The sequence below is a fragment of the Aethalodelphis obliquidens genome, unplaced genomic scaffold (genome assembly GCF_003676395.1).
Source record: "Aethalodelphis obliquidens isolate GAN/ISIS:26980383/991018 unplaced genomic scaffold, ASM367639v1 scaffold12, whole genome shotgun sequence".
Classification (NCBI taxonomy): Eukaryota; Metazoa; Chordata; class Mammalia; order Artiodactyla; family Delphinidae; genus Aethalodelphis; species Aethalodelphis obliquidens.
In genome coordinates, this window is record NW_020837956.1 from 35,039,564 (window position 1) to 35,063,686 (window position 24,123).

Genomic DNA, 24,123 nt, shown 5'->3' on the forward strand with positions numbered 1-24,123 from the left:
AATTCCCAAAGTGTTTTCCTAAGAATGTTCCTCAAAATTTCTTAGAAAAATAGTGCTATGGTCTAAAAAGGAAAAGAGAGAGAGAGAGAGAGAGAGAGAGAGAGACAGGGAGAAGTGGTGTCTCACGTGTCTTTCCTGAGGGTCATTCCTCAGGATCTTGATGCAAATTAACATGTGAAAGGCTCTAAAGATCCCACAGTAAATAAAACCATTTCATTATGTTTAACAGTGTTTCCCAAAAAGATCCGCTCATGAAACCCTGTGTTGTTTTTTCCGTTTATAAACATCCCCCAAAACAGACAGAGTTTTCTTTGGAAAACCTGACTTAAGCCATCAATTTACAATAACACTGAAGTGTGTCCAGATCACTGGGCGCCAAGTCAGGAAACTGTGAGCTTCCTTCACCAGTATATACCCCACCAAAGCCCTATTTCATTCCTCTGTTGGTTGTTGCAAACCTCCTCTGTCCTCTTCCAGCTCTTTCCACTATCACTGCTACCCTATCACAGCAGATCCCCTCTCCCTGCTACCCTAACACAGCAGATATCCTTTTCAAATATTTCACTGAAAACATTGAGACCACCAGAAATGAGCTCCCTCCAATTCCTGCCCTGTCTTTGAAACTGTATCTGTGTATTTCCTTCCACCCCTCTGCCTTTTCTCCTGATTCAGAGGAAGGAGTGTCACCCCTCTACTTGTGTCTACTTGCAGATACGCCCTTCACCTGCATCATGAGAGTGTCACTTCTCTCTTCTGAATACTTATCCTCTGCTCTGCTGGTCTTTTAAAGCCCACGTCTGTTCCAAGTTGGATTTTAAAAAACCCATTCAACAAATATTCAGTACTTACTGAAGGGCACTGTATTAGCAACCTAACACTCACGTCTCACCCTTAGATTTCTTACCAAAAGTAAACAGAGACAGACAAGCAAACAAATGCCACCCTCTGGTTGGGCCAGGGCCCCGAGGGGAGTGAGGGCAGGGGGCCACAGGCGCAGGAAGTCTGGGTGATTTCCCAGTGGGTACGAGACAGCAAAGCTCTCGCTAGAACCACGCCTCGCCCCACGTTCTGGGGTAGCAATCACCTGCTCCCTCGTCACTTGCACAGCCACATGCTCCAAAAACTATAGTCCAGTCTGTATACTTCCTCTTCTCCAACCACCCCTCCATTCATTTCCCATTAATCTGGCTTCTGAGCTAACTCTTCCAATGAAGCTGCTTCCTTGGAGGTCACTAGTCACATGGAACTTTCTACACCAATGGACATTTTCATCACCTGTGTCTTACTTGATCTCCCTGAAGCATTTAACACTGCACCCTTCTCCTTTGGCTTCCGAAGTGCCTCTCTCCCCTGAGTCTCTTCCTGTCTTTTTTATCCGTCTGTCCTTCTTTGTCTCCATCATGGACCCCTCTTTTAATACCAAGTTTAACTCTTGACATTCCCCGAGGTCTTTTCTTGGCCCTCTTCCCTTTTCCCTGTACTATTCCTGGATATTCGTTGTATCTATTTGATTCCCACATTCTCTCAGCTCACGGCTCACTCACGACTTTCTCTCTGACCAAATAAAATCTCCCTGCCACACGCTCTGATGACACCATGGACCACTCCTTCATAGCACTCACCTCTGATGTAAGTTTGCATTTATTTATGTGGTTGTTTGCTTAAGATATGGCCTTCAAATAGACTGAAATTCCATCCAGGCACTCTGTCCAACGATAACATGCTGTTTAAACAATTTATGGTATGCATACTTGACGAAATACCACACAACTAGTGAAAAAGCATCCCCCCAAAATGTAATGATTTGGAAAACTATTACCTTGTACATTAAATACTATAAAAGCATACTGCAAAGCAATACCTATAATATGATCCCACTTTGCAAATAAATATGTACATATGTACAAAAACTCCTGGAAGAATAACCTGCTAAAGTATACATACTGGCACGGTGTAATTAAAAGAGATTTTTTATTTTCTAAGCAACAGTAATAAGACTTACAAATGGGGGGTTAATTTACAGGAAGATCTGTATGCTTAATGTTTCCCTGGGCCCTTTTTTTTTTTTTTTTTTTTTGTAGCTGAGCACCTAACTGTCACACTGACTAGCTGTGTTCAACATTGTTACTATATTAGTACAAACATATCCACACAGGTGTTAGAGACAAGCAGATTTTCTTTGCTTACCAGAAGAGAGAGAAGCATCAGTGCGTCAAAAAGGTCAGAGCTGTGGGCAAGGGTTTCCTAGTCCACTCCTGGCTCCTTTGAAGTAAGTTCTGCATCCATTCCACAAACATTTATTGCACAGCCCCAGCTGGGCACTGGAGGAAGGGGACCAAATTGGATGCATTCTCTTAGCATAAGGAAGGTACAGTCTAGTGAGGGAGGGAGACAGGTAATCAAAAGGCCAATAAGAGTTACAGATGCTATAATAGAAGTTAGTGGGGGCACAAGGCAGTGATGGTCATTTCCCTGGAGGAGCAGGTGATGAGTGAAGGGCCACTAGGAAGGTTCAGGGGGTGACATAACAAGACTCACGTGTGTGTGGTACTCGACAGGTTTCAAAGGTGTCTTCACACTCCATTCTATCTGCTTATATCCATCCACGTGACCCAGGTTGGTAGTGTTATTCCCATTTTATTTGGCAGATGAGTAAGTAATAGCTAAACCTTATAGAGCACTCACTAAGCATTTGACGTGTGTTAATCTCTCCTAATACCCATCACAGCCCAAGGAGGCAGGAACCACTATTATCCTCCTTTCACAGATAGGGATTGGGACAGAGAGAGGTTAAGCAATTTGACTGGCTCATCCGTGGAGAGACAGATTGAAACTACAGGCAGCGTGGGGCCAGGGACTAAGCCCTGGATGAGAACTCAGCGCCGCCTCTCAGGAGTGCTTCTCTCAAGGCCAGGAGGAGGCTGGGAAGAGGCAAATCCTGCACCAACATCCAGATACTCTGTCTCAAGGCCCAGTGCTGTGGGGACTCCTCCCCAGTACAAAAACTCTCAGAGACTTCGAAAAACCTGGAAACGTTAGAAGGCAGAGGGAGGGAAGAAGCACACCAACTTTGACTGAAGCCTATTTCCGTGCCAGGTGTGTACGGGGCACCTAACAAAGATTATCTCCTTTCGTCTTTATTACGACCCTGGAAGTCTGTACACGCGATTCTTCCCATCCGCGCCAAGGAGATCTGGTTTAAGACGAGGAGTGATTGGCAGCCCAGGTCCCACCCCTACAGGCAGTGCCCACTAGGTCAGGCCCTGCCGGCCGACCCGGACAGCGGGTTCTTGTTCCTTCTCCACTCAGTACCCAGGAGGAAGCACTGCCACGGCCCACGTGGGCAGACGTCCCCCCCCCGCCCCCAACGAAGGGCCCGTCACGTGCCCCACGCGGGGAAATAGAGGTGAAGCCTGGTGTCCGCCCTGGAGGAGGTCACCGCATGGAAGAGTCTCCCCACCACCTGCCAGGCTCCGGGGAAGGGCACGGAGGTGGGAAGGGATCCTGACTGTCCCTTCAGCATCCAGTGGTCCCCCACCCCCTCCCACCTCAGAGCAGGAAACAAGAGAGGAAACATCACCGCACAACAGCCTCTCTCACATTGCAGCAAGGCCGACGCCGGACGCCTGTGGCGCACTTTTGTTCACGGTCACGGTGAGTCTGGGGAGAGGCCATCTGGGCTACACCCGTGCCCAGCAGGGGGCACAGGCCGCCCGGGGGGACTCCTGCGCGCCAGGCCCGACTTCAGACACTCTCCTTTACCGGGCGCCTCCCAGCTGGGTCCAGGGACCTCGCACGTACCCTCTCCTGCTTTGCAACCGGCCCCAGGAACTACTGCGGGTATTTCACACACTGAGAGGGGAAAGGACCGTGTCCTCCCCCAGTGCCTTATGCCCTCCACTTGCAAATCCTGTTGTGAACGTGATAAGAATATGCTTAACCAGACGTGAAGGTAAATTGTGCAGCCCAGCATCCCAGGGGGAGGGGCTCAGCTATGTTATGGGTTATTTTGTCAGGAATCCCACCCAGGATGAGAATGCCACTGCCCCTGACTGAAGGAGCACGTCCACCCAGCCAGTGACACAGGGCCACCCTCACCCCCGCAGAGGGCCACCCTCACCCCCGCACCCTCACCCAGACCCGAATGTTTTTATTTTTTTTAACAACTTTATTGGAGTATAATTGCTTTACAATGGTGTGTTAGTTTCTGCTTTATAACAAAGTGAATCAGCTACATGTATACATATATCCCCGTATCTCCTCCCTCTTGCGTCTCCCTCCCACCCTCCCTATCCCTCCCATCTAGGTGGACACAAAGCACCGAGCTGATCTTCCTGTGCTATGTGGCCGCTTCCCACTAGCTATCTATTTTACATTTGGTAGTGGGTATATGTCCATGCCACTCTCTCACTTCGTCCCAGCTTACCCTTCCCCCTCCCTGTGTCCTCAAGTCCATTCTGTACGTCTGCATCTTTATTCCTGTCCTGCCCCTAGGTTCTTCAGAATCTTTATTTTTTTAGATTCCATAAAAGACCTAAAAGTAAGGCCAGACACTATCAAACTCTTAGAGGAAAACATAGGCAGAACACTCTGTGACATAAATCACAGCAAGATCCTTTTTGACCCACCTCCTAGAGAAATGGAAATAAAAACAAAAATAAATGGGACCTAACGAAACTTCAAAGCTTTTGCACAGCAAAGGAAACCATAAACAAGATGAAAAGACAACCCTCAGAATGGGAGAAAGCATTTGCAAATGAAGCAACTGACAAAGGATTAATCTCCAAAATATACAAGCAGCTCATGCAGCTCAATATCATAAAAACAAACAACCCAATCCAAAAATGGGCTGAAGACCTAAATAGACATTTCTCCAAAGAATATATACAGACTGCCAACCAACACATGAAAGGATGCTCAACATCGCTAATCATTAGAGAAATGTAAATCCAAACTACAATGAGGTATCACCTCACACCGGTCAGGATGGCCATCATCAAAGAATCTACAAACAATAAATGTTGGAGAGGATGTGGAGAAGAGGAGCCCTCTTGCACTGTTGCTGGGACCGGAACGTTTTAACACGCACGTTTCAACACAGCGGTGGCTTGGGCTGCAAATGTTTCTCTCCTTTTCAAAAGCAGGAGGAGTCGGCCAGACAGTAAGGAGATTTAGAAGAGAAGCCCGAAGGCGAACAGATTTTACTCTTGGGACGCACGGTGCTCAGACTTGGCAATTCATTAGTTTAACCAGATGTGAGGACTTCTGAAATTTCCAGGAACTCCACCCGGTGGGGGGTTGCCACTTTCGGAGTGTTTCTCTGGCAGCACCCCAGCCTCGCCTGTGCCCCCCAGTAAATATAAGCGTGGTTCAAGCCCCATTCTGAAAAGAGTGCTGCTGGACCGCTCCAGACCCTTCAGCATCTCAACACGGTACTCCTCTCCACTCAAATGGCTCCCGATCTGCTCCTTTAACAAGCTCTGTTATGTTCTGTTATTGACTCGACATGTTAATGCATTAAGAATCTCCATTAAGTGCTGCTCTGGAAACAAACGTTACTCCAAGTCATGCACGGAGCTGGATGCTTCACAGGTATTATTTGATTTCGTCATCATAAGAAGCTCCTTTTTCAGCCCTAGAAACAGGTTTAAAACCTTGCCCCAAGTTAACGCAGCCAGTAATTCTCTTGGTTAAATTTACTGAACAGTTAATTTTAGCGTAACTACAGACCTTGCACGTATCATTCAATACACTGAAGGTTTCTTTCATTACCCCCAGCTACCCCCCAGTAGAGAACAGGGGCTCTCAGACCGTGGCCCGTCTTCTACTGACTCTCCTCACTTACTTTTTTTTTTTTTTGCGGTACGCGGGCCTCTCACTGCTGTGGCCTCTCCCATTGCGGAGCACAGGCTCCGGACGCACAGGCTCAGTGGCCATGGCTCATGGGCCCAGCCGCTCCGCGGCATGTGGGATCTTCCCGGACCGGGTCACGAACCCGTGTCCCCTGCATCGGCAGGCGGACTCTCAACCACTGCGCCACCAGGGAAGCCCCTCACTTACTTTTTTATCATCCCTGGTTCTAGTGGGGTCACCTCCCACCTGGTCTCCACCCTGGTGGCGTCACCTTCAAATACTGATCACTCAGGATTCACATAGGAAGGACTGAATCGCAAACAGCAACACGTCTATGTTCCGGCCACTTCTTAACCCCAACTGCTCTGACCCAACTTTGTCCAGTATTAGAATCAAGGGCACGTGTCTTCACCACACATAGACTGCCTCTTGCTAGGTCTGCACAACTGTCTTCTGTGATAAATAGAGTATTTTATTCTCATTTTATAAATAATGAAATCGGGATTCAGGGAAGACCCGTGATAGAGTACAAGCTGTGGAACCACAAAGACGGGGCTTTTAATTCCCACCCCCTTCCTTCCTGAGCAAGCTTGTACAAGCATTTAGATGTCTCCAGTCTCAGGTTCTTCCTCTGTAGAATGGGACTCATCTTCAAGGTCATTGAGAAAACTGAGTTAAACAGCACGAAAAATACAAATCCCTGCCCAGAAATAGGAGGCAGAAGCAGTGCTAATAAGCAGGGCAGCCATGCGGCATCGGTGAAGGTAAAATGAGTTCCAGGCTGACTGAGCTTAATGACTGCAGGAAGCCTCGGGTCCAGAACCTCATTCTGAGTTCAAAGGGACCAGGAAACTGAAATCAGCTTGTTAATACGAAATGAGTTTAAGAGGAGAGAGTGTCACCCCTCCTTTTAAAAAAGAAGACCACTCAACCCAGTCAATCAGTGAGTACATCCTGCATTCTCAGGCTCCCCGGGAGTAGAAGGAACACCCAGCTCCTGGTCTCAGATGCGTCGGGCTTTACTGGGAGGCTAAACTCACATGGGAGTGACAACTGGAAAGGAAAGCTGAAATCTGCATGCTACAAAGGCAGGCTGGATGGGGAGGAAGGTGAGGTTTGGACTTGGAGGTGAAGCTAGAGAGGGGGGCCAGCTTGGAAGTTTCTACTCAAGGTTGCCAAGAGTGAAAAATATCAGAAGGTGACCCCAATTCCTTAGACAAAAATAACAGTGAGAACTTTCGTTGACTGCCTTGTCCACGCAGAGAGTTCACTGGACTTTCTCATAATCCTGAAACTATTTTTACAGATCATAAAACTGAGACCCAAAGAGTAAAATCCCTTGACAGAGGGCAAACTACTAGTAAACAGCAAAGCTGGGAGTCAAACTCTGATCTCTTGGGTTCTCTCTATGGTGACAGAGAGCAAGGAGGCTTACACTGAGAAAATATCAAAGATTAGTGGAGGAGACCTTGTCAAGTTGGAGGGGGAGTCTAACGGACTGCGAACAAGGGTAGATGAGAGCTGAGAGGGTGCTGCTAAGCTATGGCCCTGAAGTGTCTGAGATGTGTCTCCCCTGGCCATTGGGCCCATGTTACTTGGGTGGGGAAGACAGCTTTAGAGACACAGTAGCTGGTCAGGAAGGATGCTTTTGAAGATCAGAGGAACGGGGACCTACAAATCCTGGAATGTTCAAGAAAAACATCCCGAAGAAGCTGGGGTGGGTCCCAGCTCACATCCTTCAGTGTTCCAAGACCTCCAGCCTCCTCCAAGCATTCGAGAGAGCACGTGGGGCTGTTTTATCTTCTTTTACTTCCAGCACTTCTATTTCACAAACTAGCACAATATCAAGATAACATTTTTCACCCCCTAACATAAGCTGCCTTTTTTGTAGACTTTACCGATCGTCTCAGTGTCCTCCAGGGTTTGGGGGAAATTGCAGGCACTATTGAAAATTAGTACACCCCTTTTAGGCATAAATGAGGCATTATTTCGGTTCATAACTACTGAGCATTTTCCATAAGCCAAGCACTGCACTGGGTACTAAGGATACAAAGTAAGATGCAAGTCACGGATTTTAGGGAACTCAGGAGCTAATGGCGAAGAGAGGACGAGAGAGAAAACTGAAACTCAGACTGCTAAGCTATCTGCACAAGGCACCACTCACCAGGAGCCAAGGAGTTTGATGTCAGTTTACCCAGTAAGTCTATTTCTGGCACCTGATACGTAATACATAAATACGCTCACTAAAGCACAACTTTTAATCACTGAAAGCAATATATCTGCCCAAGAATTTGAACCATTAAATAATTCATAGTACATCTATTTGGTAAAGAATCTTGCTTCTATTTTAAAAAATGATGCTTATAAGTTTTTTCTTAATACCAGGAGAAAATGCTTGTGTTATGTTAAATGAAAAAAAAAATAAATGACACTATGTTTAAAATATATATTTTAAAAAAACGACCGGAAGACAATAGCCGGGTGAGTAGTGACAAATGTTTAACAAGCAAAAAATTAAAAAGCCTTGGTTTGTAGTACGTGCCGATTACTGTGATGTAAATATTCCCACCATGACCTAGTTCAAGCTGCCAATGTGATGTCACTATGTCTTTGAACATGAAACAGGGAATAAAAGCACCCAGTTGGGTTTCCCAAGCTGGTCCCAGCCAGTTACAGCACTACTGGCCATAACCTTAAGATGTTGACAGTAGTTTGAATGATGCAGTTATGGGCAATGTTATTTTTTATTTATCCTTTCCAAATTTTTAGTGCTGCACATCATGTTTGTAAAGCCCGTTTCTGCAGGGAAATGGCCTCTTAGCGAGTGTGGCCATTAGCTGAAGATCCGATTTGAGCAATACCGTTAGGCTTTTTCCTTGCACGCCAAACTAAATACATTCGTGTGATCTGGTTTCACATTTCATTCAGTGAATAATGTCAGGGGCTCGAGTGAGCCAGAGAAGACAGACCATTCTTCGTCCTAATACCACCCACCCGGCAACCATGGAATGATGCAAGCAAGGAGCACCCCAATACCTGAGCAGGTAGACAGGGGTCATCACAAAATTAGGCTCTAGCTAACTGAGACCCTTACCCGTGGTCCAGCGTGGTCAACCAAGACAAAACCTTTTTCTTGGGCTGTGCGATTTTTTTCTTAATGAAACTCAAACGCAGCATTAGCCTCTGAGACGTATAAGATCATACAAGTGACTCCTTAGGCAAGTTATTTATCTTCCCCAATCCTCAGTTTTCTCATCTGTAAAATGGGGACATTAGTACACACCAGTCACCGTGTCACAGTTGTGAGGATCGAAGGAGATAGTAATCGTGAAATGCTTGATAGCACTTAATAGGAAATATGAATTCTTATTTGCCTTCTTTTGCTCACTCTACTACCTTAGGGAGGAAAAGAAATGTCCACCAACAGAAAAGGGATTAATGATAAATGAGAAGCTCATGGTCTCGCAAATAGCCCCAGAGGCTTCAGAGCGGCAGTAGCACACATGTTTCCTATCTGCAGTGGCATGAAACCACACATTTGTGTTTTTGTAAAATCCTCCAACAGCTTTGCCCTAAATACACAGCTATCGTATAGCAAGAAAAAAAAAAAAGGCTTTTTAGAAAGTCAGATTTATTTTGCCTCTAAACCTGCAGCTCAGACAATAAGACATGATTTCAGAGTAGAAAAAACACAGGGTTCTTGCCTGCAATCCTAAGACCTGCTTCCAGCCATCACCTTCCTGCCAAGAGATAAGAATTTAATCAGAAAAGGTGGCAAATTGCTAAGCGCAATTCTGTGCAGCACACACACACGAAAGTATATACCTTGATTGAATTCACAGGACTACACTCCACTTTTGGAACAGAAGCGCTAATCTCTCACAACACTAAGAGCAAACAGATACCAGGGCGAAGAGTTTCAGATCCTCCAAACGGCCAGCCGAACTGGCTTGCGCTTTCTCACCTGGGAGGACTGTACTCATCAGTGTTGCTGCCACTAAAGGAGAGAAAACTGGCCTGCTCTGGAGCAGAAAGGGCGCGGTGCTCTCCGGCCTTCTGCCGATGCCACGTTCCAACCAACAGGGCCCTATGGAGACACGACAACCAGCCTTCACTGGTCCTTTTGTCCTGCTCTGACCAGAGTGTGGGCAGCAGATTGATTTCATGGTTAGATTTCACTTTTAACCCTTTTCTACATATTTAGCCATTTTTGTTCTATCCTGGGATTGGAAGGCACTGGGATAAAAAAAAAAAAAAGAAAGAAATGATTAAAAGCAAGCCAGTTGTGATGGTTAATTTTACGTGTCCGCTTGGCTAGATTATGGTGCCCAGTTTGGTCAAACACCGGTCTAGATGTGGCAGTGGAAGTAAGTTTAGATGCAATTAACATTTAAATCAGTGAACTTTGAGTAAGGCAGCTCACCCTTCATCATGTGGATGGCCTCATCAGTGAAAGCTCTTGAAAGGCAAAGACTGAGGTTTCTCAAAGAAGAAGGAATTCCACCTCCAGACTGCAACGAAAAAATTCTGCCTGGTTTCCAGCCTTCAAACTCAAGACTTTTACCTGAATCTCCAACCTGCTGTGTGCCCTACAGATTTGAGACTTGACAGCCCTCACAACCGCATGAACCCATTCTTTAAAGTCTCAATAGATACATACATGCATACACAAGACATACATGGCATGAATATGTGCACAGGTAGATGAAGATAGAGGATAGATACACACATAGGTGCATAAATAGATAGATGATAGATACACACATAGACGCATCAATAGATAGATGATAGATACACACATAGGTGCATAAATAGATAGATGTGTCTATATATCTATAGCACTGTCTGTAGATAATAATCCTATTGGTTCTGTTTTTCTGGAGAAGCCTAACTAATACACCAGCAAACACCCCTCTGTCCTCACAGAGCAGCCAGTCCAGTGGGGGCAGAGGATTTGCCGGCAGATGTAGGGAGGTCCTCAGCAGGTAAGTGAGCTGCAGAGGAACACAGATACGGCCCCTGCAGACTGGCCTGTTCATACTTCTCCCAGGAGCTCCATTTCCACGATTACCTCATGTCAAGTCCCTAGGTGGGTCTGAGGTCCGGTTCCCAGACACGGTGACCGTGTCCCCAGACTTCTACCCCACCTTCCCAAGCAATCAGGAAGTGCTGGTCACTTTATTCCCCAAGCAAGGATGGGAATGAGAAGCAGGGCCTCCACAGCGGTAGAAGAGGGAGTGGGGATGCCAGACCATCCAGGCAAAGATCTGACTCTGGGAGCCCTGCCCTGTGGTGCTGCAAAGCTGCTCAGTGAATCCGGACCAGATCCGAGTGAGGAGAAGGAAACAACTGAGAGAGAAGATCCAGTGAGAAGATCCAGTACGGCCCCAGAGCAGTGGTTTTCAAACCTGAAGTTTGCAAAAGCATTGCTTCCAAGCTTGCTAGAAAATACAGATTCCAAAGCTGTAACGGGAAGATTTGGTGCAGAAGGTGTAGGATGGGGCTTAGAAAAGAGCTTTCAGGAACACACCCCAGGCGATTCTAGCACAGATGTCTCGGGGCCCACAAACGGAGGCTATTTCCTTGGCAAGCTAGACAATACACTGCTGAGAAGAGAGCGAATTCCCCCTCACCCTGCTCCACGCTTCAGTCCAGTCAGCTCCAGAGAAGCTGGACGCCGAGGATGGTCATGGGCAGGCAGGGGCAAAGCCATCCCAGCCTCCCAGCTCTTTCTGACTCAGCCAGCTAGGAGGAGAAGTCGGCAGGAGCAGGGACAGAAGACAGGCTCCTTGTCGCTCCTCAAGGGAGTGTTGGCTTAGCTTGAAACTTTGGGGAAGAAAAAACTAATTCTTGGGCTTCCCTGGTGGTGCAGTGGCTGAGAGTCCGCCTGCCGATGCAGGGGACACGGGTTCGTGCCCCGGTCCGGGAAGATCCCACATGCCGCGGAGCGGCTGGGCCCGTGAGCCATGGCCGCTGAGCCTGCACATCCGGAGCCTGTGCTCCGCAGCGGGAGAGGCCACAACAGTCAGAGGCCCGCGTACCGCAAAAAAAAAAAAAAAAAAAAAAACTAATTCTCACCAGTTCCATGAGTCAAAGGCTAATTTGAGATAGAATCAGCATTGAACTGACGTTCGTTGTCCCTCCTCCATCGGCAGAATTGTGATAAAGAAAATGTCATTAGTCAACACGAGGGGCTGGAGAAAAGGGACTCACCTCCTCTTTCTTCCTCGATATTGGAGCAAAGGACTCTCTCGCGGCTGCAACCTTCTCCGTGGCAGCACCTGACCAGCTCCCTCCTCCTGGTCATGTTCAGTGTCTCACCCCTTCCTTCATTTCCATGAATGAGCTGTCTCCACGTCACCCTGTTCCCTTTGCTGACCCCTATCCCTGCTGACTTGCTTACAGCCTGCAGAGCCTTGCTCTCTGCCAGAAGCATCACCCAACCATCTTAATTACTCCTTCCTTTCTCCTCGGCCACCTGACCGGAGGCTGAAACACCACCTCAATTTCTCCATCAGTCATTTTAACTACTCCGCGGTTGCTCGTAAGTGTCCTCCGCTCTGTTCATCACTGAAGTACCCGGGGCTCCCTGAATAGCACATAAACCCAACCACACTTGGGGATGAAGGATATTGTAGCATTTCACTTTATACCCTTTATCTATAATACGAACGCTCAAAATTACAAAGGGCGAAGCTGGAGGGGAGAGAGAGAGCCGGGGAGGGCTGGTTGATTGCAGGATGGTTTTAGGCAGTGTAGCTTCGGGAAAGATGATGGGAGTGCATGTGCGTCTGTTTGGAGGAGGGGAGATGGGAGCTGCATGAGGGGATAGGGGACCAGGCGAGGGTGCACCAAAGCTTGGTAGCAAGGAGTCTGCACAGGCAGTGCTAAAGCCCACCGCGTCGTGTTTGGAAGACGGGCTTGGGGTTGTTCGGGAGAAGATTCGTGTTGCAGGGTTTCCTGCCATAGCTAACAACCCAAACTCAGTGAGTCAATAGGGTGGACGGCAGCCTTCTGCTTAGGAGCTAGGTTACTCTGTGTGTCCATAGTCGCGAGGCATCTGAGAGGCAGTCATGACGGAGCTTACCGGCAAACGTGCGTGATGAAAGCAGCTGTTGGACCCAAATAGGTGGAGACATAAAAGTCTTCATAACCTGACAGACTTTCTGGCAAACCCTCACAGCAAAGATAAATATAATGGGGAAGTATCCGAGGCATTGCTACCACAGAAGGACACTGCCTGCCATCGTTGCCTCCTCCAACAGCGTGTTAGAGGTCCTAGATAACCCAACAGGCAAAAATAAGAAAAGAAAAACAGCTAAGGTATAAGAATTGAAAATAAGGAGAGAACAAAAAAACTATTCCGGGACTCCCCTGGCGGTCCAGTGGTTAAGACTCTGCGCTTCCACTGCCAGGGCGCGCTCAGTCCCTGGTTGGGGAATTAAAATCCCACATGCTGCCTGGTGTGGCAGAAAAGAAAAAAACAAAAAAACACCTATACCTATTTACAAATAATGCCATTGTCTGGGGAAGTAGGCTGAAAAACGCCGCCCCCCAAGATGCCCACTTCCTATTCCCCAGAACCGCTGAATGTTACCTTTTATGGCAAAAGGGACTTTGTCAATGTGACTCATTAAAAAAGTTTGAGATGGGGACATTATCCCCATCTCAAGTGGGGATAGAGGGAGGCATGAACAAGTGTAACAAATCCGTAAAAGAGCTCAGAAAAATCCAGCAAAAGATGTACAGGATTTTTATTAAGAAAAATTGTAAAAATATGTGCAAGGACGTATAAATGGTTATCTCTACCATGCTTATTATAAAGATCACCATCATAAAGAAGGCGTTTTCCTCAAATTAATCTGTACGTTTAACACATGAATTTCAACAAGGTTTTGGGGGGGGGGGGGTGGGGGGGGGGCTGGGGTTTGTTTTATTTTGTTTTGTTTTTGTAGAACTTGATAAGCTAACCCTAAAATCCAAAAGGAAGAGTGGGCAGGAAAGGGTTAACGCAGCAGCCCTAGGTTGCTCAAACCCTGCACATTCCAGAGAAAGGCTTCTCTTCTGGACTGGTTAGCCAGCTCCTGGGAAATACCCCTGAGTCCTCGGAATATTCTGTCTGATTAGACTGCTTTTGTGTGCTTGAGGCCACGGGTTGTGCTGTACTACTCTGGCCTGATAAAATCATCCTGAGAATGTGATTTATGGCGACGACTTTTTCTCTCAGAGCTAGAGGGGGTTACTCAGAAGGGTCTGAAATCCGAGGAGCTGAGGTCAGTCATGCAGGTTGCTGCGTGTCTACCTGACAGACCCCCCAATAAAAGCCCTGCACTAGATTCAGGTGTGTTCCCCAGGTCGTGACACATACATGCGATGTCACACATTGCTGCTGGGAGGACTATGTGTCCCCATGTGACTCCGCTGGAAGCTTGCACCTCATTTCTCGTACACTTTGCCCCATGTCCCTTTTCTGTCTGATGATTTTGATCTGCAGCCTTTTGCTGCAATAAACCGTAGCTTTGAGTACAACATTCTGAGTCCTGTGAGTCCTCCTAGCAAATCATCAGGCCTGAGGGTGGTCTTGGAAACTCCTGTCACGAAGAGCAAAGCACTGGGAATAGCTGAACCCATTGTGAAGAAAATCGATGAGTTTGGGAGTAGGGGGTTACTACACTTACCAGACTGAGTCTCGTTATAAAACTACACCAATTAAATTAGGAGGTGCTGGAACAGATGGACAAGTGGAATGGAATGGAGACCATAGACACAGGCCTGTATCTAGAAGCTTGAAAGATGAACGCACATGGGGAGGGGGTGTTATTAACTACTCAATAAATGGTGATTTTAAAAAGGAGGTCCCTAGCTGTCACCATATTTGAAAAATATGGAGCCTACATTCTAACAGGGCTGGGGAAGATGATAAACCATGGACATGATAAATAAGCAAATGTACAGTACATTAAAAGGTAATCAAGTGCTCTGAGGAGTAAAGGAAAAAGGCAGAGGAGGATTAGAGAGGTCAAAAATGATTGCTACGGGCAGGCTGCATTTCTAAACGGGGAGTGAGGGTAGCCCTCGCTGAGAATGGTCTTAGTCTGTTCTGGCTGCTATGACTAAATACCACAGACTCAGTGGCTTATGCAACAGAAATTTGTTTCTCACAGTTCTGGAGGCTAGAACTCCAATGTCAAGGCACCAGTGTGGTCACATTCTGGTGAGGGTCTTCTTCCTAGCTCCGTCCTCCCATGGCAGAAGGGGCTAGGGATCTCTCTGGAGCTTCTCTTATAAAGATACTAATCCCATACACGAGGGTAGAAACTCCCAAAAGCCCTACCTCCTAATACTACCATCTTTGGGGGTTAGGATTTCAATGTATGAGTTTTGGAGAGACACAAACATTCAGACCATAGAAGGAATATTTAAGGAGGTGAAGGCATTAGTCATGCAGCTATGTAGAGAAAAAGCATTCCAGATAGAGGAGACAGTCAACAGTTCACATGTGAGAAAACTGAGGCTGGGGAAGGTTAAGAAACTAGCATAATTTTACATAATTAAACAGCTGAGTATGGATTCAGCCCTAGGTCTCGCCAACACTAAAGTCTATGGTCCTTCAGTTACACTGTTTAAAATTATTTTAAAATGTTCTTAAAATTCACAGCAAGGATTTCTTACCCAAAAGTCAAAATATTTTCAAAACATATCTAATAGTCATCCTCAGATGTGACTCTCAGTAACTTTCCACCCGTCTTTTCCACCAACCCATTCCCAGTGCTCTGGCACCCACGCCTCAGCCTCACCAAATCCTCACTCTTCTCCCACACACCACACGTTTTCAGGCCTCAATTTCTTTCCTGTTGGCCCTTCATTTTGCAATGTGCTACCCCTGCTGGTGAACTAATGCCCCACGGTCTTTTCAAGTGGTATTTTCTTCATGAAAATTTCCCCAGCTTCCAAAGAAAAGACATGGCTCCCTCCTCAACGCTCCCATACAAATTCAGTCACAGAGAAGCCACATTGTGTGGCCTGTGTTTGTCTGTCTGTTTCTCCCTCCAGCCTGTGGACCCTAGACGACCCAGTGAGTATCTGATTCATCTTTCTCCCCACACACACCACAAGATGGAAGGCCTCAGTAGGTGTTAAATAAATGTATGGCAAGTGGAAAATGAGTGAAATATTAATGATGATGAAAACCAAAACATCATGAAGTAAGTAAATTGTAATGTTCAACAGGAACTATGGTAAATGGTAATAAAACCTAACATTTACATTTGATATAAAACAATGTACCATCCAATGAGTATGTTCCGGATTTATTACATATTACATAAATAAAGGAAGACGTCAAAAAGGCGAATAATTACAGCCAAGCTACGTGCAGAGCCTGTTAATTTGTTATATTTATTGGAAGACTGTCTCCATGTAAACACACTTTTTCAGAAACATGCTTCACGGAACTGGTGAGCTATAAACAGGCCTTGAAAGTTAAACTCTGAAAATTGGGTGATCTCACTGAGTCCAGATTCATATAAGAGTTCCATTCATGATGGAACTCATCCTTCTGCCTCTAGGAATATTTACTTAATAATTTTAAAGACTCCTGCTTCAAATCTAAGCACTCTTAAACCACATTAATCCATGCATACTAATTACATATTTCTTTACAAAAAAAAGAGATAGAAATTAAAGTCTCCCTTTTGCAGTATTCACAGATAAAATATTTGTTAATCAAACGAGTAGGGGTAATACTATCCCAGGAAGAATTTGAAAACTTTAAGTAATCTCCCACTTTCTTGCTTAAGTGCACTTGCTCTATGCAATATGGTAGCTACTAGTGGCAGGTGGTCAATGGTCGCCTGAAATGTGGCTAGTACAACTAAGGAATTGAATTGTCAATTTGATTGGGTTTTGATTAATTAAAAATTAAATTTAAATAGCCACATTTAAGTGTAGCCCGTCACTACCATATTGGACAGAGCAAATACAGAATATATCCATCCCCTCCGAAAGTTCTACTGGAGAGCATTGCTTGTACTGTGCTGTAGATGGCCAAAATACAATAAATACAAATGAAATTAACAAACAATGACCAGTGCATCAAAATACAAACTTTGACATGATGGCTTATAAAGAGGAAGAGTGTTCCCTGCCTTCAAAGAGACAAATGTGTAAACAGTAAAAGAGAGGGTCATCCCTAGTGCAGGTGCGCACAAAAATTACATGGAAGAAAGGTTGACTATATCTACTAGATCAAGGAAAGCTTCAGCAGAAGACGTGCTATTAGAACCAATTCATATAGGAGAGAAAAATCTGAACAAGAGACAGGGTGGGAGTTGAGAACCATCAAGCCGAGAAAACAACCATGGGGGAAGGCACAGAAAAGCATCCTGAAAGGTCATGATGTCGGGTGGCCGGCTCACTGCTTGGTGAGGCTAGAATGTACAAAGAGAGTGGAGAAGGGGCAAGTGACAGCTGAGTGAGGAAGCATGAAAGCCTGGGAGACCATGTGAGGGATTTCAGAACTGTCCCTGGGGACAGAGGGGATTGGATTCCATTTCAAGTAGAAAGGTGACATAGACGGATCTGTGTTCTGGAAAGGTCATTCTGGCTGTGGAGAGGAAAATGGACAGGATGGAGATAGATGAGAGATGAGGAGACCCAGGAGGAGGCTCTGGACATAAAGCAGAAGAGAGACGACCAAGCTGCGCGAGGGCAGAGCAGGTGAGGCTGGAAAGGAAGCAAGGGAGGCGGGCGTTCTTTATTCACAATGGATGAATATTTATTTTTTTAAGTTTTTTTAAAAAAAAAATACAGCAAGTGTGAGACGTGTGATCATTCTGACATCCCAATAACATATGTTACAAGAAAAGGTGTTGCAGCGATTTTTATGATGGGCTCTGATGAAAGCTCACAGAAACCACTTCAAAACGCTGAGCACGCAGCCAACCTGAGAAAGCCCACTGCTGGTGCCGAGATCAGGCAGCCAGCGCGGCAATGGAGTTATGGATTCCTCAAGATGAAAGGAGATACCAGCCATGACCGGGGAACAAGACATGGGGCAAAGGCAGCTGGTAGCACTTTGTTTGGGCTGCCCTAGCAAACTAATACTTAGATATACTACAAAAATCACAATTTTCAGATGATTTCCTACCACTAATACGTGAATTTGAACATGGACTTGCTGTGGAAACTCATGCTTTAACATTACCCTACATGGTTTCCCCCTTTGCAAAGCAGGTTCGGTTTTAGGCATATGTTGTGAAATTATTATTTTTTGAAGTAAGGTTGCATGAAGATATTATCCCTGGAGTGAGTTCCAGTTTCATCTTCCGTCTCCAAGTGGTTCCCTGATCCTCAGTCAAAATCAGTACTTTTTTCCAAACACAATAAACACCAGCTATGCCATGCACTTAACTGCAGCTCTAGCTATGGTTTATTAAATTTGCTTTCCTATGACCAAAATAAAGAAATATAGAAAGGAAAGAAGACTTAGAGCCCTCATATACACCCTTCTCCATCTATTACATTAGTAATTATAATTTTTTCCAGTGTATCCAGACAGAATTTGGGGGTTGGTATGGGAACACATAGGAAGAAAGTGGGATAATGGTGGAAAGAACATAAAGTTGGATCAGGCTGAATTGTGGATAGGGAACCACTACCCACAGAGATTCCAGGTTTAATGTTGTAGTCTGGGAAGGCTAGAAAGGACTTTGTTCCGTTCATTGGTTGGCTGAAACATGGACTAAAGCTGGCCTATACTAAAATGAAGTTGAAATGCCAGAACTACCTTGGTTCCTACACAAATACCACACAAATTTTGTTTATTAACGTAAGGTCATCTGAATCAATATTTTTGCGCTTCCTTTTTTAAATTACAGTAAGTCCCCTACATACGAACGAGTTCCATTCCGAGAGCACGTTCTGAAGTCCAATTTGTTCATAAGTCCAACAAAGTTAGCCTAGGTACTCGAATGGCTTTATAGTACTGTACTGTAATAGGTTTATCATACTTTTCACACAAGTAAAACATAAAAACCAAACACAAAAAATAAAACATTTTTAATCTTACAGAACAGTACCTTGAAAAGTACAGTAATACAGTACAACAGCTGGCATACAGGGGCTGGAATCAAGTGAACAGGTAAGAAGAGTCACTGACTGGAGGAGGGAGAGGAGGTGGGAGATGGTAGAGCTGAAGGATCGTCAGCAACGGTAGACGGAGGGCAAGCTGCAATCTCACTCACGCCTGACGTTGATGGAACGCACATTCACATCTTTGAAAGCTCACAACTTGAAGGTTCGCATGTAGGGGACTTACTGTACAGAGAATCTGTGATTTCAAAAAGTTCTAAAACCCTAGGCTAGATAAAACCAGGTTACGCAGAGTAGTTTTACAGTGGTCATGAAAGCAAAGACCTATTGGTGCAATTTTCTAAACTCTTTAAAGAAAGTCCCTGCTCCAAAGCAACATTAATAGAGGGAAGCCTGTCGTCCTCCAGGTCTAAGAGGTGCGCTAATTCATCAGGCAATTATGGCTCTTCTAGGCACTCCCAGGGGCATTTGGAGTCGGCAAAGTATCAGACAGAAATTATCTTCTATATCCTCCCATGGCAGAGGGCTGCCAGGTCCCTCCTCTTTTCTGGACTCCACCTCAACTGAGAAGAGCAGGATCGTCCACCTGTGTCTCTATCTTCTGTGCTCAAGTCCACCTGGGCTGCCCCAGGGACCACCACCATCCAGGGTCAACCACGTATCAGAGTGGTAATACTGCTGCTGTGGATAGTGGCCCAACCTCCAACATCTCGTGTGAGTTTAAGTCTCCCCCGAGAACATTCTGTACAGCATCAGGGGTCCATTCTCTCTTCTCTCTCTTCTCTCATGGCCTTCATTGCCCATGGCTCTGCAGGGATTGTGGCCTGCTTGGAAACAAAGACCTAAACCCCACTGTGTGGGCCCCGCACATATCATTCCTCACAGCCCAGACCAAGCCCACAGATAGATGGATGAGGGAACAAAAGTTCCCAGAGGCTGGAGAGCTGCCAGGGGCCACTACTGCAGCACAACAGTCATCTTCCTGAGGAAAACCTTGGAGAGAGGGGAGCAGCTCATGTGTGGGAGGATGGAATCTAGGCCGTGCCTCTGGATTTCTTTCTAGAGACAAGCGTAAGGATGGGAGGGTGAGGAGAGTACATTCTGATTCCAGGAAATGTGGTTGAGACGGCTCCCTCCCTGCCCAGCCCCAGGGTGCTCTCTCGGGCCTAAGCTGGTTCTCACACCCTTGGTTTCTTCTCAGCCCCAGGCCCCGGGAGGCCTCAATCTGCTTCGCCTCCCACAGTGTGGCCTGAGGGATGTCTCCTTCCAGGCTTGCTCTGCTGTCAGGTGTCAGGTTGCTCCCAGTTACTCTGCTCTGTTGCCTCTGAAGATGCACCTACAGGCCTTCGCACTGGAAGGTCCTAGAGCTGCAGCCAGCAAGGGACAGGACGGGAGAGTCACAGATGTAGGACTCTGAGAATTCATGGCTTTCATGGTTGCAGGCCAGGTGTCATGGAAGGCCACGGGGCATACCCTAAAACTCTGCTGCTTTGTTCTTCTTCCTAGAAGGGGTGTACCAGCCCTCCTTGTGCCCTGCCAGGGAGGACCAGACCGGTACCACATGGTGAGGCCAAGGGATGGAGGTCCAGGAGCTCACAGAGCAGGATGTGCAGCAGAACAGGGAATTCTGGTGGCGGAAAGTCGTATCCAGGGTGAGATGTTGCCAGACAACTTACCTCGGCAGAGACTCAAGCTCATGGGGAAAATTCAGAGACTTGTTCACTGGAGAAGAAGCACCAGGAGGGTCTTGGTCACAGATAATAAAGGAAAAGCTCTGTTTGCAGACATTCTCTCATTCACGCATTCATTCAGCAAACATTTCTGAGCGCTCCGCTCCGCTATGCGGGGGCGGGTCTGAGGACCTAGAGAGCAATTAGATTTAGTCCTTGTCTTCCAGGGGTCTCATTCCCATAAGGAAGACAACTGATTGGAAAACAAAGGTGTAAGTCAAAAGTCAAAAGCCCCCCATACTTATCCCATCCCTCAATGTAAAACTGTTGGCACGCATTTATTCAGAAATTGTTCTGGGATTATACAAAAGAAAACAGAAGAGAGAGCACTAGAAGCACACTTGGCAGGCTGCACAGCCCCATGTCTGGAGGGATGTGCACAGCGGCGTTTCCAGGTGACCAGTGCTGGATCGGGGAGAGCTGGTGAGCCCTGAGGATGCAGCGGAAGCAGGGGGAGACACTGCGGGGAGACACATGCTCCAAGCGGGTGGCGGGATGCTGCTGCAGGGCTGGGTCGCCTAGCCCACCCGTCAGGTTCCCTCTGGGCCCCCCAGGTCTGGACAGTGCCCTGCACCAGCGAGGCTCGGTTTGCAGAGGACGGGACAGCTCATTGGAGCCCCGAGGGACATCACTCACACACTGTTCTGAGTCCCAGGGCTGCCTCGGGGAAAGGCAGTGACGGAAGTGATGTTCATTGCAGAGCACAGAGAAACGGACACAGACAAGGAGCAGAGGGTCCAGGTCTCATGATGAGTCGGGCGGAGGTGGACAGGAGCGCCGTGCGAGGGTCTCTCGTCCAGGCATGGACAGAGGTTTACACTGCATCCCACACCTCCCATATGCTTCGCTGGGGCCTCCTGTAGAGGGAGACGGGAGAAAGCAGCCCCCGCAGAGCCTCACGGAGCCCATGTCAGCCTAGGACAGCTCCTGGGACAACTTGGCCATCCTTCCCAAGCACAGGGAATAGAAACCATCTGGGACCAATGAGGGGCAGCGGCCTGGAGAACCAGCTTGGCCTTTGGATTTGATCCCGGTTTACTCAGCACCTCTCAGCTGGATGGTCTGAGTCCCAACCCCTCTACCTGCAGCTTCCTCTTCAATAAGATGGAGATCCTAAGACCTTTCTCCTGGGTTTTTGTGAGAATAAGTGAGGGCATTTATATAAAATGCTCAGCCCAGGGCTGTCATCTAATAAAAACGATGACAGGGACGTTCACGATCATGGTGCCCTGGGCATTGCTTTAAGCACTTTGTGTGTCACCTTGTTCATTCCTCCTAACAGTTCTAGGAGATAGATATTATTATGATCCCCATATTTGGACACGAAAGTACAGAGAGGATAAGTATAACCTCTTTGTTGCCCAAAGTTACAACACGAGAAGGGAGGTGAAGCTGGAATTTGAACCCAGGCCATCTGAGCCCACTGTCTATGGCCTCAGTCACTGGTGTGCACAGCTCAGTAAGTAGCAGAAGTGGCGATGGTCTTATTGTTTTGCCAACCTTGTAAGTTTATTGTGAGAATTAGAAATAAAACATAGAACGTTCCTAGAAAAGTCTGTAGGTATCCAAAACCTAGTAATGAATAATTAGCACTCCTATCACAATCATCACCATTCTAACTAAGGCCAGTGGAAAGTGTGCTTATTGACCCCCTTATAAAGTTCCTGTATGTTATCTATTGCTGCAATAATGCTATATAGCAAGTCCAGTAAGCCCCCTACATAGGAACCTTCAAGTTTCAAACTTTCAAAGATGCGAACGTGCATTCGCATATCCAATCATGTAAGTTAGTTCACGTATCTGGCATACATTGTCACATGTGTGTATCCTCTACATGCCGTTGTGCTTTGTGTAGTTTACTGTACAGTACTATATAGGGTACAGTAGTACATTATCTTATTTCAAGCCCAGGATGTCCAGAAGTAAGTGTAAAAGCAGTGGTGATGCAGCTGGTACTGTACTGTGCTTTTCAAGGTACTGAACTGTAAGATTAAAAATGTATTCTTGGGCTTCCCTGGTGGCGCAGTGGTTGAGAATCTGCCTGCTAATGCAGGGGACACAGGTTCGAGTCCTGGTCTGGGAGGATCCCACATGCCGCGGAGCAACTAAGCCCGTGAGCCACAACTACTGAGCCTGTGCTTCTGGAGCTTGTGCTCCACAACAGGAGAGGCCGCGATAGTCAGAGGCCCGCTCACCACGATGAAGAGTGGCCCCCCTTGCCACAACTAGAGAAAGCCCTCTCACAGAAACGAAGATGCAGCACAGCAAAAATAAATTAATTAATTAATAAACTCCTACCCCCAACATCTTCTTTAAAAAAAAAAGTATTCTTTATTTTTTTCTGTTTGTTTTTTACATATTATTTGTGTGAAAAGTATTATAAACCTGTACAGTAGCCAATTGTGTTAGTTGGGTACCTAGGCTAAGTTTGTTGGACATATGAACCAACTGGACTTATGAACGCACTCTGGGAACAGAACTCATTCATATGTAGGGGACTTACTATACCCACAAAACTGCAGTGGCATGCAGCAACAAATTCAGTGCACAGTCTGTGGGGTTCGGGAGCATGAGCTGTGTTCGGTTATGTTACCTGGCCTCACTCACATGGCCTGGGTTGGCCAGATGTCAGCTGGTCCTGGAAGGCCTTGGTTAGAATCTCCAAGGAAACTGTGTTCTGCTCTGCTTATCTTTCAGCCCAAAGCAGACTAGCCCAGGCACGTTCTTGTGGTGATGACAGGAGGGCAAGACCAGTAAACCCACCTGAGTGAGGGCTTTTGAAGCTTCAGTCTGCATCTCATTTGCTAAACCCCAGGGGTCAAAGCAAATCACATGGCCAAGCCAAAAGCCAGGTGGGAGGGCCCTCCACAGTTACAGGGAAAAGTTTGTGGATGAGGAAGGGTAAAAAAAATCTATTACAGTGCTCACCTTGGCAGCACATATACTAAAATTGGAATGATCCAGAGGAGATTAGCATGGCTCCTGTGCAAGGATGACATGCAAATTTGTGAAGTGTTCCATATTTTTGTTAATATACAGAAATCTGTTGCATTTCTATTCACTAACAGTGAACTCTCAGAAAGAAAAATTAAGAAAACAATCCCACTTACAATTGCATCAAAAAGAATAAAATACCTAGGAATAAAGCTAACCAAGACAATAAGAGACCTGTACTCTGAAAACTATCAGACACTGATGAAAGAAATTGAAGATGACACAAATAGAAAGATACAGCATGCTCATGAATTGGGAAAATTAATATTGTTAAAATGACCATACTACCCAAGGCAATCTACAGATTCAGTGCAATCCCTATCAAAATACCAATGGCGTTTTTCACAGAGCTAGAACAAATAATTCTAAAATTTGTAAGAAAACACGGAAGATTCCAAATAGCGAAAACAATCTTGAGAAAGAACAAAGATGGAAGAATCACACTCCTTGATTT

At 46.3% G+C, this 24,123-nt stretch overlaps 1 non-coding gene across 1 annotated transcript; it reads left to right on the forward strand.

Annotated features, from left to right (window-relative positions):
* Window positions 1-23,595: 23,595 nt before the first annotated feature.
* LOC113624218 (U6 spliceosomal RNA) lies at window positions 23,596-23,702 on the forward strand. Its single transcript, XR_003434264.1, has one exon. It is a non-coding gene; the product is annotated as a U6 spliceosomal RNA (small nuclear RNA).
* Window positions 23,703-24,123: the final 421 nt, after the last annotated feature.